The sequence below is a fragment of the Rhinopithecus roxellana genome, chromosome 4 (assembly GCF_007565055.1).
Source record: "Rhinopithecus roxellana isolate Shanxi Qingling chromosome 4, ASM756505v1, whole genome shotgun sequence".
In the NCBI taxonomy this organism is placed as follows: domain Eukaryota; kingdom Metazoa; phylum Chordata; class Mammalia; order Primates; family Cercopithecidae; genus Rhinopithecus; species Rhinopithecus roxellana.
The window spans coordinates 59,333,918-59,346,954 of record NC_044552.1 but is presented as its reverse complement, the minus strand read 5'-3'; the positions used below and the strand labels follow the sequence as shown (position 1 = coordinate 59,346,954).

The 13,037-nt window shown below is 41.4% G+C and overlaps 1 protein-coding gene across 1 annotated transcript in view; it reads right to left on the bottom strand.

Moving 5' to 3' along the window:
* Nucleotides 1-11,641, bottom strand: part of CDKAL1 (CDK5 regulatory subunit associated protein 1 like 1) — a 718,226-nt gene extending 706,585 nt beyond the window's left edge. The window contains exons 1-2 of the mRNA XM_010354099.2: nt 11,511-11,641; nt 10,699-10,742 (exon numbers count right to left, since the gene is read on the bottom strand). The gene's annotated coding sequence lies outside the window, so the exon portion shown is untranslated. The remainder of the gene's footprint in view (nt 1-10,698; nt 10,743-11,510) is intronic.
* Nucleotides 11,642-13,037: the final 1,396 nt, after the last annotated feature.

The window sequence follows — 13,037 nt, the reverse complement described above, 5'->3', positions numbered from 1 at the left end:
AAGGACCTCAGAAAAAAATAGACTGGCTGGGCACGGTGGCTTATGCCTGTAATCCCAGCACTTTGGGAGGCCGAGGCCGGTGTATCACCTGAGGTCAAGAGTTTGAGACCAGCCTGGCCAACATGGTGAAACCCCATCTCTTTTAAAAGTACAAAATTTAGGTGGGCATGGTGGTGTACACCTGTAGTTTCAGCTACTCAGGAGGCTGAGGAAGGAGAATCGCTGGAACCCAGGAGGCAGAGGATGCAGTGAGTCAAGAGTGCACCCTTGCACTCCAGCCTGGGCAACAGAGCGAAACTCCATCTCAAAAAAAAAAAAAGAAAAAATAGATTAAGACATACTAAAAAGAATTTACAACTCTTAAAACTAGAAAATAGGTAGGTTCATGTTCATTATCCTATACAATTTTTGTAAATCATCAAAATTTCTATAATTAAAAAAAAAAAATGTGGACACAGCTTGCAAGAAGATAAGCACATTTTTCCCTGCCCCACCAGCAAAATACAAATAAAACTCAGGACATTATATATAAAACAAGCATAAGAAGACTCTGAAAGGTAGACAGAAGAAGGCAGACTGGCTACGAACCTCAGGACCCAAAGAATATGATGATGAGTGCCTTGGGTTTTCTTTGGCCTCCTACAGCTCACACATGGAACTGAAGATCCCAGCAATCAGAAATGGCAACAGATGCCAACGATAAAACCCCCCAATAAAAGCCTGCTTTCTCATTAAAGAACTATACAAAGGGCAGCCTAGGAAGACAGAAAAGTTTTAGATAATGATCATTCTACTCCAGCCAAACACAAACACACACAGCCCAAAAAAACTGTAATCCCACCCCCAGGCACATTACAAAGGACAAGTGGGGAGCTCTGACTTCCACCTACAATCAAGCACCCTAACACACTCCACTAGTGTAGAATCCGAGAAGGCTCCGGAGGGATCCTGGACATTCAAACCAACCAACCAACCAGTGATGAAGTTCTGCAGTGTCAGTGGAGACCAAATTGACACACAAGTTTAAAATAATCCCTATCAAAATCTCAGAAAGATTTTTTTGTAGGTATAGACAAGACTGTCCTAAATTTTATATGGAAATGTACAGAAACTAATATATTTAAAATGATTTTGAGAAGAGTAAAGTAAGAAGAACTGGTCTACCCAATTTTAAGACTTCTTAGATAGCTATAATTGAGATAGTAGTATCGGCAGAGGGATAGAAATATAGATCAATGGAACATAACAATAAACCCAGAAACAGACCTACACAAATATTTCACAAAACCAATTAAGTGAAGGGAAGATTGCTTTTTAAACAATTCATACTGGAGCAAGTGGACTTTTATAGGCAAAAACTGAACCTTGACCTAAGTCTTGCACCTTATACAAAAATTAATTCAAAATGGATCATAGACTTAAACGTAAAACATACGCCAGGCACGGTGGCTCACACCTGTAATCCCAGCACTCTGGGAGGCTGAGACGGGTGGATCACTTGAGGTCAGGAGTTCAAGACCAGCCTGGCCAACATGGTGAAACCACATATCTACTAAAAATACAAAAAATTAGCTGAGTGTGTTGGTGTATGCCCGTAATCCCAGCTACTTGGGAGGCTGAGGCAGGAGAATTGCTTGAACCCACAAGGCAGAGGTTGCAGTAAGCCAAGATCGCACCACTGCACTCCAGCCTGGGTGACAGAGCGAGACTCTGTCTCAAAAAAAAAAAAAAAAAAGTAAAAGTAAAACATAAAATTATAAAACTTTTAAAAAAAAAATCACAGGAGAAATCTTCTGGACTTAGGGATAGGTAAAATGTTCCCAGATGTGACACCAAAAGCACAATCCATAAAAAGAAAAATTAATAAATTGAATGTCATTAAAATTTAAAACTTTTGCTTTAAGAAAGACCCTTTTAAGAGGCTGAAAAGTCAAATTACAGAGTGGAAGAAAATATTTGCAAACCACATATCTGACAAAGGGCTAGTGTCAAAACACAACCGTAAAAAGAAAATAGAAAAAAGACATTTCAAGAGAATATACAGAGGGCAAATAAGCACATGAAAAGAGATTCAATATTAACCACCACAGAAATAGAAACTAAAACCACAATGAGATATCAGTATACACCTTTCAGAATGGATAAAACAGACAACAGTGAAACCACCAAACACTAGCAAGGATGCAAAGAAACTGCATCATCCATACAGTCCTGGAAGGAATGAAAAATGGTATAGCCACTCCAGTAAACAGTTTGGTGTTTTCTTAAACAAATCATGCAACTATGATGCAACCCAGCGATTGTACTCCTAGGCAATTATCCAAGAGAAATGAAGACTTGTATTCAGACAAAAACCTGTACATGAATGTTTACACCAGCTTTCCTTGTAATAGCCCAAATCTGGAAACCACCTGGATGCCATTCAGAAGGTGAATGGTTAAACAAAGTATGGTACATCCATACCATGGAACACTATTCAGCAATAAAAAGAAATGTACTAATGATATATGCATTAACCTGGATGACTCTCCAGAGAATTATGCTGAATGAAGAAAGTCAGTCCCAAAAGGTTACATTCTGTATGATCACTTTTATATAACATGTTTGAAATGAGAAAATTATGGAAATGGAAAACAGAATAGTAGTTGCCAGTAATTAAAGAATAGGGTGAGAGGAGAATGGGTATGACTATAAAAGAGCAACATGAGGGATCCTTGTGGTGATGGAAATGTTTTGTATCCTGACTGTATCAATGTCAATATCCTGGTTGTGACACTGTATTGTAGTTTTGTGTTTTTTTTTTTGAGACGGAGTCTCACTCTGTCGCCCGGGCTGGAGTGCAGTGGCCGGATCTCAGTTCACTGCAAGCTCCGCCTCCCTGGTTCACGCCATTCTCCTGCCTCAGCCTCCCGAGTAGCTGGGACTACAGGCGCCCACCACCTCGCCCGGCTAGTTTTTTGTATTTTTTAGTACAGACGGGGTTTCACAGTGTTAGCCAGGATGGTCTCGATCTCCTGACCTCGTGATCCACCCATCTCGGCCTCCCAAAGTGCTGGGATTACAGGCTTGAGCCACCGCGCCCGGCCTGTATTGTAGTTTTGTAAGATGTTACCAATGGGAGACCCAGGTAAAGCGTACAAGGATCTCTGCATAAGTTTTATAACTGCAGGTAAAGCTGTAATTATGTTAGAATAAAATAATCAAGAAAAAAGTGGGGAGGGGAGGAATACACTCATATATACTTACTGATAGTACTACTACTAATACTATATCCAGACACAAGGCAAGTCCTTTATAGGGTCATCTCATCAACCATTCACAACAACTCGTATTAGGTAGATAGTATTACTATCCTTGCTTTAAAGATGAGCAAACTGAAACACAGAGAAATTAACTTGCCCAAAGAAGCTAAACAAGGATGTCATGACAGATGAGTGCAAGCCCATACACTGTGTGGTACTCTACTACCTACTTAGTATGTGTGTTCTGAATGACCACTGTTCCTTTATCTGAGTTGCAGTGTTAAGGATCTTACATTCTTTCAGTTGTCCTCAGAGTTTCTGATGAACTTTCATTCTCCTCATTTGCTGGATTCCCATCCTTCCATTCATATCATTCAATTAACAAAGTGGCTGCCAGCCAGGCTCCTTTCCTCTGTAATGTACTCATTACAGCTATGACAAATTATGCACTGGGAATCTGACAAATCTGTGTTCAAATCTCAGATAGCTTTATACTGTCAGTAAGAACAAAAGATTAGAAATAAACCAAACATCAACCTATCAAGGACTGGTTAGATTAGAGTTAACATACATATCACATGGTCATGGTAAGACTGTCAATCGCCAGGCACGGTGGCTCACGCCTGTAATCTCAACACTTTGGGAGGCCAAGGCGGGCAGATCACCTGAGGTTGGGAGTTCATGACCAGCCTGACCAACAGAGAAACCCTGTCTCTACTGAAAATACAAAATTAGCCAGGTATGGTGGCACATGCCTCTATCCCAGCTACTCAGGAGGCTGAGACAGGAGATTTGATTGAACCCGAGAGGCAGAGGTTGTGGTTAGCCGAGATCATGCCATTGTACTCCAGCCTGGGCAACAAAAGCGAAACTCTGTCTCAAAAAACAAACAACAAAAAAAAAAAGACTCAATCACAGACTTCCCTTTCCCTAGACACTGGAACGGGGCACGTGACCCAAGCTTGCCAGGGTAACCCATCCTCCTGGCCACAATGACCAGTTCAGGGTAGGTCATGAGAAGCCTAGCCAATAAGAATCACTGCAAGGATTCCATGCTAGTGTTAACAGAAGACAGCTTCTCTTGTCACCGAAGTGGCTAAGTTGGGAGGATGTCAACTTGGGGCTACCAGAGCCATCTTGTCTGCCACACGGAGGAAGCCTACTTAAGGAATGAAGCCTAATAAGAGCCAGAAAGATAAAGAACCATACTGACATTATTTGAGCATATGAATCCAACAAATGCCTGAAGCCAAACGCAGCCCTGTGCTGCCCAGTCATGCAAGCCTGTGACTTAAATCAGTTTGAGTTGGGTATTCTGTTCTGGCAAAAAAGAGCCCTGGCCAACTCAGTCATCTAGGTAGGGTGAAATGAACCAGGTTAATCTTTCCCATATTGTTTCTGATTATTTACTACCTATCTGGGAAAAAAAAAAAATGGTTCTGTGGTCAAATAAATTTAGAAAATTCTGCTTTCTTACCGATTCACACTGTGCATTATTAAAGACTGAAGAACTGCAGTAAGAAACTGCACTAGTTTCCAGGATGCCACACTCTCCTACCTCCAGTCTCCTCTGCTCATCTCTCCAACTTCTCACCATTAGAATGCCCCAATGGCTCTGTTACAGGAACTCTTCTCTAGTTTCAGGCACTCCCTAGGTGACCTCATCCAGTCCCATGGCCTTGAAATATTAACTACGTATATGCTTATATAACCAGCCCCATTCTTCCCCCGAGCTTCAGACTCAGACACTCAACTGCCTATTCCACACCACTGCTTGAATGTCTAATAATTACTTCAAACTTAAAAAGTTAAAACAGGGCTGGGCACGGTAGCTCAAGCCTGTAATCCCAGCACTTTGGGAGGCCGAGGTGGGTGGATAACCTGAGGTCAGGAGTTCGAGGCCAGCCTGGCCAACATGGTGACACCCCGACTCTACTAAAAATAAAAAAATTAGCCAGGCATGGTGGTGGGCACCTGTAATTCCACTTACTCAGAAGGCTGAGACAGGAGAATAATCACTTGAACCCCAGGAGGCGGAGGTTGCAGTGAGCTAAGATCGCACCACTGCACTCCAGCCTGGGCAACAAAGAGCAAAGCTCCATCTCAAAAAAAAAAAAAAGTCAGTCAAAACGGAATTCCTGATCTTCTCCCTACCTTACTAGATCCTCTTACAACTTCTTCCATTTCATTTAAAGGCAATCCCAGCTGGGCGCAGTGGGTCACGCCTGTAACCCCAGCACTTTGGGAGGCCAAGGTAGGCGAATCATGAGGTCAGGAGTTCGGGACCAGCCTGTCCAACATGGTGAAACCCCCATCTCTACTAAAAATACAAAAAATTAGCTGGGCATAGTGGCAGGCGCCTGTAAACCCAGCTACTCAGGAGCCTGAGGCAGGAGAATTGCTTGAGCCCAGGAGGCAGAGGTTGCAATGAGCCTAGATCTCACCACTGCACTCCAGCCTGGGCAACAGAGTGAGACTCTGTCTCAAAAAAAAAAAAAAAAAAAAAAAGGCAATCCCAATCTTCTACTGCTCAGGCCAAAAATGCTGTACTCCCTTCTTACACTCCATATCCAACCTATCAACAACATCCTGTTGGCTGTACCTTCAAAATATATTCAGAATCTATTTGTGACCATACTCACTGTTACACTCTTGGTCCAAACCAACATCAACTCTTGTCTGGATTATTGCAATCCCTAGTATCCTTGCTTCTATCCTTAATTCTCCAAGAACATTTTCAGCACAAAAGTCAGGGATCCCTTTAAAACCTAAGTTCATCTCAAGCTTCTCAATCAAACCCTTCCAGCGGTATTCCACATCAGAGTAAAAAGCCAAAATCACTACAAAGATCTGCAATGACATATGTAATCAGCCTCCTGTTGCATCTCTGGCCCCATTTCCTATCACGCTCCCCTCAGTCATGCAGGCTTTGTTATTTCATACCCACTAGATATACATGCATTTCATAGTCTTATTCTTGCCTGGAATGCTCTTACTCAAGACACCTGAATGGCTCACTCACTCAAGCCCTTAAGGACTTTGCTCAAGTGTAACAAGAGAGGACTTTCCAAGCAACACCCCTACCTCACCACACACCCTCTTCCTATGCCCCTTTCTTGCCTTTTTTAAAACTGCAGCACTTAATCATCTGCTTCCAATGTTTTAATAATTGTTTTAACTGTTTATCTTACTAGAATACATACTCCGTGAGGGTAAAGGTTTTTGTGTGAGGTATTCACTGTTTTACCCCAGGTGCCTAGAACTATGTCTAGCACATTGCAGGTTCTCAATAAAGACTTTTACTGTAGACTACACAGTCAGGCAATATATGGATATAGATATTCTGAGTATGCCAAATTTCGGACTCAAGAGCCTTCATACTTGCTATTCCTCTGCCAGAATATCAGCCCCCAGATAAGCATGTCTTCCTAGCCACTTCTTCACTCAAACAACACCTCCTCAGAGAGGCCCTTCCTACTACCTTATCTAAAATAACCACACTACCCAAGCATGCCCACATTTTCACTGCTTCTAACCCTGCTTCTGTTTCTTCATTGCACTTACCTGACACCACATATATAATTGTATCTTCCTCATTACAATGTAAGCTTCTTAAGCACAGAGGCATCATCTCTTTTTCAGTACTGTCTCTACAACACCTCTAACAATGCCTAACACATAGCAGGTGCACAACAGTTACTGACTGAATGAATACAATGCTTAAGTTGAATTTAGCTAGTCTTTCTATGACATAGCACGAAGTTCTACACTGGGTGGGAAGCTGAAGTAAATGCCCAACCCTTGGATTTCTTCTATCACCACTAGTCTATGAAATAATTAAATGAGAGAGGCTAGGACCAGGTAGTGCCTTTGGAACGCTGAAGAACTACTGACAGATCATGAATAATTAAATAACATTAATTAAATGCCATATTTTTTAATTACACAATTTTGCCATCCCATATACAAGTGTGTATGGATCCACTGAAGAGAAATAGAAAGGAAAAAGACAAATGAAAGAAATCCACTGCAACAGACATCCCGTATCATTAGAGAAGTAGAAGTTGCTAAGCTTCTTATCTTACAGAACTGGAGTCCACTGAAGCAAAAGGATTTGTTCATTGATAGAGCTAGAAATTAGAACCTAGGCTTCCTCTCAACACCATGCTCCTCCCACTATGGCTTTGCCTCACTGGCAAAGTACAAACAATGCAAGAACCTAATGTGACACTAATAAGTAACCACATTCCAGAAAACAATGGGCAAAGTAAAAACAGGCAGTTCACTTAAGAGATACAAATAGCCAAAAAAAAAAAAAGGGAAAGAATGCTCAACCACACTAACAACAAGTACTGAAACAATGTTATTTTTCAGCTGCCTCACTGATAAAAAGCTGACAAAAACTCTGTTAGCTGAAAGCACAGAAAAACTGGTACACCCCTTCTGGAGGGCAACCTGACAATATATATCAAACATATGTATATCCTTTGAGCCAGCAATTTCACTTGGAGATACTCAAAAAAGATAATATAACACTACATATCAGCATTTATGCAGCATAAACCTGGCTATATATCATAAGTACCTAAATAATCTTCCTCATCACTATTAATAAGCTAAAGGTTTTACTTTGAACAAACTGATAGAGGGAATTGTTTAGCCTTCAGAAATTTTTAATTAAATCATATGGAAATGAAAGTTTGAGAATAAAAGGAAAGCAGCGTAATAGCTAAATGGAGAAAAAGGATCACTAAACCTTTTTCTCAAAGGTAGAGGAAATCAAATTTGATAAAGGGAATAAAAATAGTCAGTGAAAAGGAAAATACCGAACATGGTAAGAAAGAGGATGCAATATCCTAGAGCAGCAGTTACTTACACAGGTGAGTTATTAGGGAGGCTTTTTTTTTTTTTTTTAATTATGAGAGAGTGTTTCATTCTTATTGCCCAGGCTGGAGTGCAATGGCACGATCTCGGCTCACTGCAACCCGTGCCTCCTGGGTTCAAGCAGTTCTCCTACCTCAGCCTCCCGAGTAGCTGGGATTACAGGCACCTGCCACCACGCTCATCTAATTTTGTATTTTTAGTAGAGACGGGTTGTCACCATGTTGGTCAGGCTGGTCTTGAACTCCCGACCTCAGGTGATCCGCCCGCCTCCCAAAGTGCTGGGATTACAGGCGTGAGCCACTGCGCCCAACGGGAAGCTTTTTATCACAGCAAATCTCCAGGTTCCATTCTGAATTAGAATCTCCAAGAGTAGAACTGAAGCACGTGAACCTAGAAACTGTCCAGGTAATTCCACTATAGATTCCTAATTAAGAACCACTATTCTACAGTAATGGTTCTCAATCTTGAACACTCATTCTGTTCACCTGAAGAGCTTTTGAAAATTCCCAACTAAGCTTGCAGTGAGCCGAGATCGCGCCACTGCACTCCAGCCTGGGCCAAAGAGCAAGAGTCTGTCTCAAAACAAAAAAAAAAAAAAAGAAAAAGAAAATTCCCAACTAAGCCCCAAGATAGCGGAATGAATCTCTGAGAAATATCTTTTTAAAACTTTCCAGTCATTCTCATGTGTACAGCCACAGTTGCAAAGCAATGTCCAGTAGTTTTCAAAGTGTAATTTCCACATCAGCTGGAGTAGCATCATGGGGAACTTGTTAGAAATGAACATTTTTTCTTTCTTTCTCAATTTTTTTGTAAAAACAAGGTCTCGCTATGTTGTCCAGGCAGCTCTCAAACACCTCCCATCTTGGCCTCCCAAAGTATGAGATTACAGGTATGAGCCACCATGCCCAGCCAGAAATGAAAATTCTTGAACCCCACTCCAGACATACTGAATCAGATGTTTTGAGTAAAACCTAGCAATATTTAACAGGCCGTCTAGGTGATTTTGATCTGAATTAAAGTTTGACAATCACTGTCCCAGAATTATTCTTTCATAAAAGCCACCTAGAATGCATGTCAAATCTACATAACCTAGTCAACTGATTTTCATCAAGGATGCCAAGACAGTTCAACAGAGAAAGAATAGTTTTTTTTCAACAAATGATGCTGGGACAACTGGATAGCAACATGTAAAAAATAAAGTTGGAGCTCTATTTCACATCATATACAAAAATTAACTGAAAATGGATCATAGACCTAAATTTAGGAGCTAACATTATGAAACTTTTAGAAAAAAACATAAGCACAAATCTTTATGATGTTAGAGTAGGCTCTTCTTTCTTAGCTAAGAAACCACAAGCACAAGCAACAAAAGGAAAAACAGATTAGATGAAGAAGATATACAAATGGGCCAGGTGCAGTGGCTCATGCCTATCATCCCAACACTGGGAAGTCAAGGTGGGAGGATCACTGTAGACCAGGAGTATAAGGCCAGAGCCTAGGCAACACAGACCCTATGTCTACAAAAAAAAAAAAAAACAGTAAAAATTAGCCGGGCATGGTGGCATGCACCTATAGTCCCAGCTACTTGGGAGGCTGAAGTGGGATCACTTGAGACCAGGTGGTCAAGGCTGCAGTGAGTCGTAATCGAGCCATTGCACTCTGGCCTGGGTGACACAGGGAAGCCCTGTCTCAAAAACACACACATACAAATGGTTGATAAGCACGTGAAAAGATGTTAACATCATGAGCCACCAGGGAAATGGAAATCCAAACCACAATAATATACCATTTCATACCCATTAGGATGGGTAGAATCAAAAAGACAAATAACTGTTGACAGACATGTGGATTACATCATCCAGAGGGAAAGAAAAAGAGAACAGAGGTAGGAGAAGGTACAAGACCACGACTTGAGAGACTCCAAATTTAACTCTCAGATAAAGGAAAATCAGCTTATAATGGATTCCAAGAAGCAGCCACCAGAGAAGGAAAAAAACCCATGGGCCATGGAAGGCAAAGGAAGAGGGCATGTCAAAAAAGTAGACATGGAGGCCGGGCGCGGTGGCTCAAGCCTGTAATCCCAGCACTTTGGGAGGCCGAGACGGGCGGATCACGAGGTCAGGAGATCAAGACCATCCTGGCTAACACGGTGAAACCCCGTCTCTACTAAAAAAAACACAAAAATCTAGCCGGGCGAGGTGGCGGGCGCCTGTAGTCCCAGCTACTCCGGAGGCTGAGGCAGGAGAATGGCGTAAACCCGGGAGGCGGAGCTTGCAGTGAGCTGAGATCCGGCCACTGCACTCCAGCCTGGGCGACAGAGCGAGACTCCGTCTCAAAAAAAAAAAAAAAAAAAAAAAAAAAAAAAGTAGACATGGTCAATGCTGGTGAATGAAAACGAAAGGTTAAGTAAAATAAATGAAAGTATCTCTTCAATTTAGTGGTATGTAAAGGACAATGTTTCCATAACACGATAGTGGCAAATAGCTAAGAAATTAGGCTACCTCTCTGCATTTTCTAACATGCAGAAATATGCACAGCACTCAAACATAAAACGTTTAAAATAAATCAGTACCTTAATTATCTGCAATTAGTCTAAAGTCCTCTTGAAAGATGAGTCTGGAAAATAAAAATTGATTAGGAAAAGCAAGCACCGAAGAAGTTCACAAAACCACTGTAAGGATTATTTTCTTAAAAGGAATCAGACTCCAAAAAAGACTGCTTTATACAGCAGGATTAATGATGCTCCATACTACTTGTAACTTCTTACTGATTACAACAGGTGTGCTGACATCGGCCGTGACTGTGATCCAGTGTCTGTAGTAATGTTATATTCAGCACTACAACACGTCTGCATAGTGCGAGTAACCAACCACTACAAAACAGGAATCAGTCAGTAAGATAGGCAGACATCCAGATCACGTTCCATTCGAAAGATAACTGTCGTCCCGAGATTCAGAAAAAGGTTTTATGAGCAAAGAGGAACGAAAAGTGAAAAGGCAAGACACCTGCTTTTCTCAATAACTTCTGCTTAAATTCTTAAGATACTGATCTGGGAAAGCTATGTAACTGCGAAAGCCCTGTCACATCTACAAATTCACTAAGGTATAAAGTGGGAGAACAAATGAAGTTAAATTTGACAATAAGGAACGAGGCGCCCAAAATATTACTAACTGGAGAGCGGCACCTGAGGTCAACGACCCTATCCTCGCTCCTGGAAGCCCCATCTGCCTCCCAATTCCCCCATCCCAGCTGGCAAATCCCCTTTTAACTGCGAAACAATTTTACAAACAGCCCAAGAAAGACTGAAACTGGAGAAACAAGGCTTGGCCATAAAAGGAGCTGTTGCCACACTCTGCCCCACATGGACCCAACCGCCACCCTTACCCAGAAGTCGGGAAGTAAAAACCAGTCCAAAGTGAGAGAATCAACCCGCCACTCTCCGGAAGCTGCACAGACTTTAGATGGAGAGCGCCATGACACATACGTCCCGCCACGTTTATTTACGCATGCTCAGCGACGGTGGCCCGAAGAGATCAAATTACATCATTGCTGAAAGGGCTGGTTCTGGTTTAACTTAGTTTAGTAATGATTACGCTTCAAGTTCCTTTGATTCCAAGAACTGAAATAACAACCCCAAGTCCTCGGGTTCCTAGAAACGCTTAATAGCCAACTTCTCCTAAGCTCTTATGTATTAGACACTGTGCTAAGTACTTTTCATAAACATTATTTCACTATTTATTTATTGTTATTATTCCCAGCTTACAAAAGAGGACACTGGAAGTTTAAGGACTTAATCTAAGTTACTCTACTAGTCGTGCTGCCTCCTGGGCTGGATCCGATGCTGTCTGACTCCCAAAACACTTGCTCTTTTCACTGCATTTTACTAGCCTCCTCAATCATTTGTGAAGAGGTTTCTTCTTTAATGTTAAAAAACAGGAAGAAAAGGATAAAGGTCAGTTGGTAGGTTTCGCTTAATACACATTATTTAGCACCACGCAAGTTTTTTTGTTTTTTGTTTTGGAAAACTTAGATGGTAGTTTAGCAGACACCTATGGAAAGAAAATACTTTTATGGGATACGAATTCTCACCCGCTTGCTCCACATATGTTATCTCACTTTAGTATTCATTACCCAAGACACTGCATTTGACCATGTGTTTACCAGAAGAATATCTTTACTTCAAAAAGTAAAGGCAATAGGAGGCAGTAGTTCGTGAACAAGGGTCAGAAATCGTGAGTTTAATGCCTGACTTAGGGTTTCACAGTGATTTGGGGCAATTACTTTGTTTTGTAAATGCCTCTGCTAGTACAATTTCATCGAATTGAAATGCCATCCATCTACTCAAGAGGCTGATGTGGGAGAATTCATTTGAGCTCAAAAGTTTGCAAACAGCCTGGGCAACACAGTGAGACCCTGTCTCTAAAATATATTTTTAAGAAAAAAGCCACCCTTTTCTCTGTTTATCCATATCCATAACATAATCTAAACAGTGTCCTGGGATCCACTATTGTCTTTACCTACCTGAATTAAAATTGTGTATTTATGTTGCCCTACTTTTTTTTTTTTTTTTTTTTTTTTTTAGATAGGGTCTTCTTCTGCCACCCAGACTGGAGTGCAGTGTTACAATGATAGCTCACTGCAACCTCCCCCTCCTAGCCTCAAGAGATTCTCATGCCTTAGCCTCCCAAGTAGCTGGGACTACAGGGGCACACCACCAAACCCATTTAATTCCATCTCTTTCACTAGACCAAAAGTAGGTCCTGGGTTGTCTTCTTGGTTGCAATCGCACTACCTAGCACATAACCTTGTGCTTATGTTTATAGCTTCTCAATAAACATATATTGAATGAATGAATGAATGACTCCACTTCTTTTCCCCCAAGATCTAGTTGAGTTCAGTAAAGGAAATTTT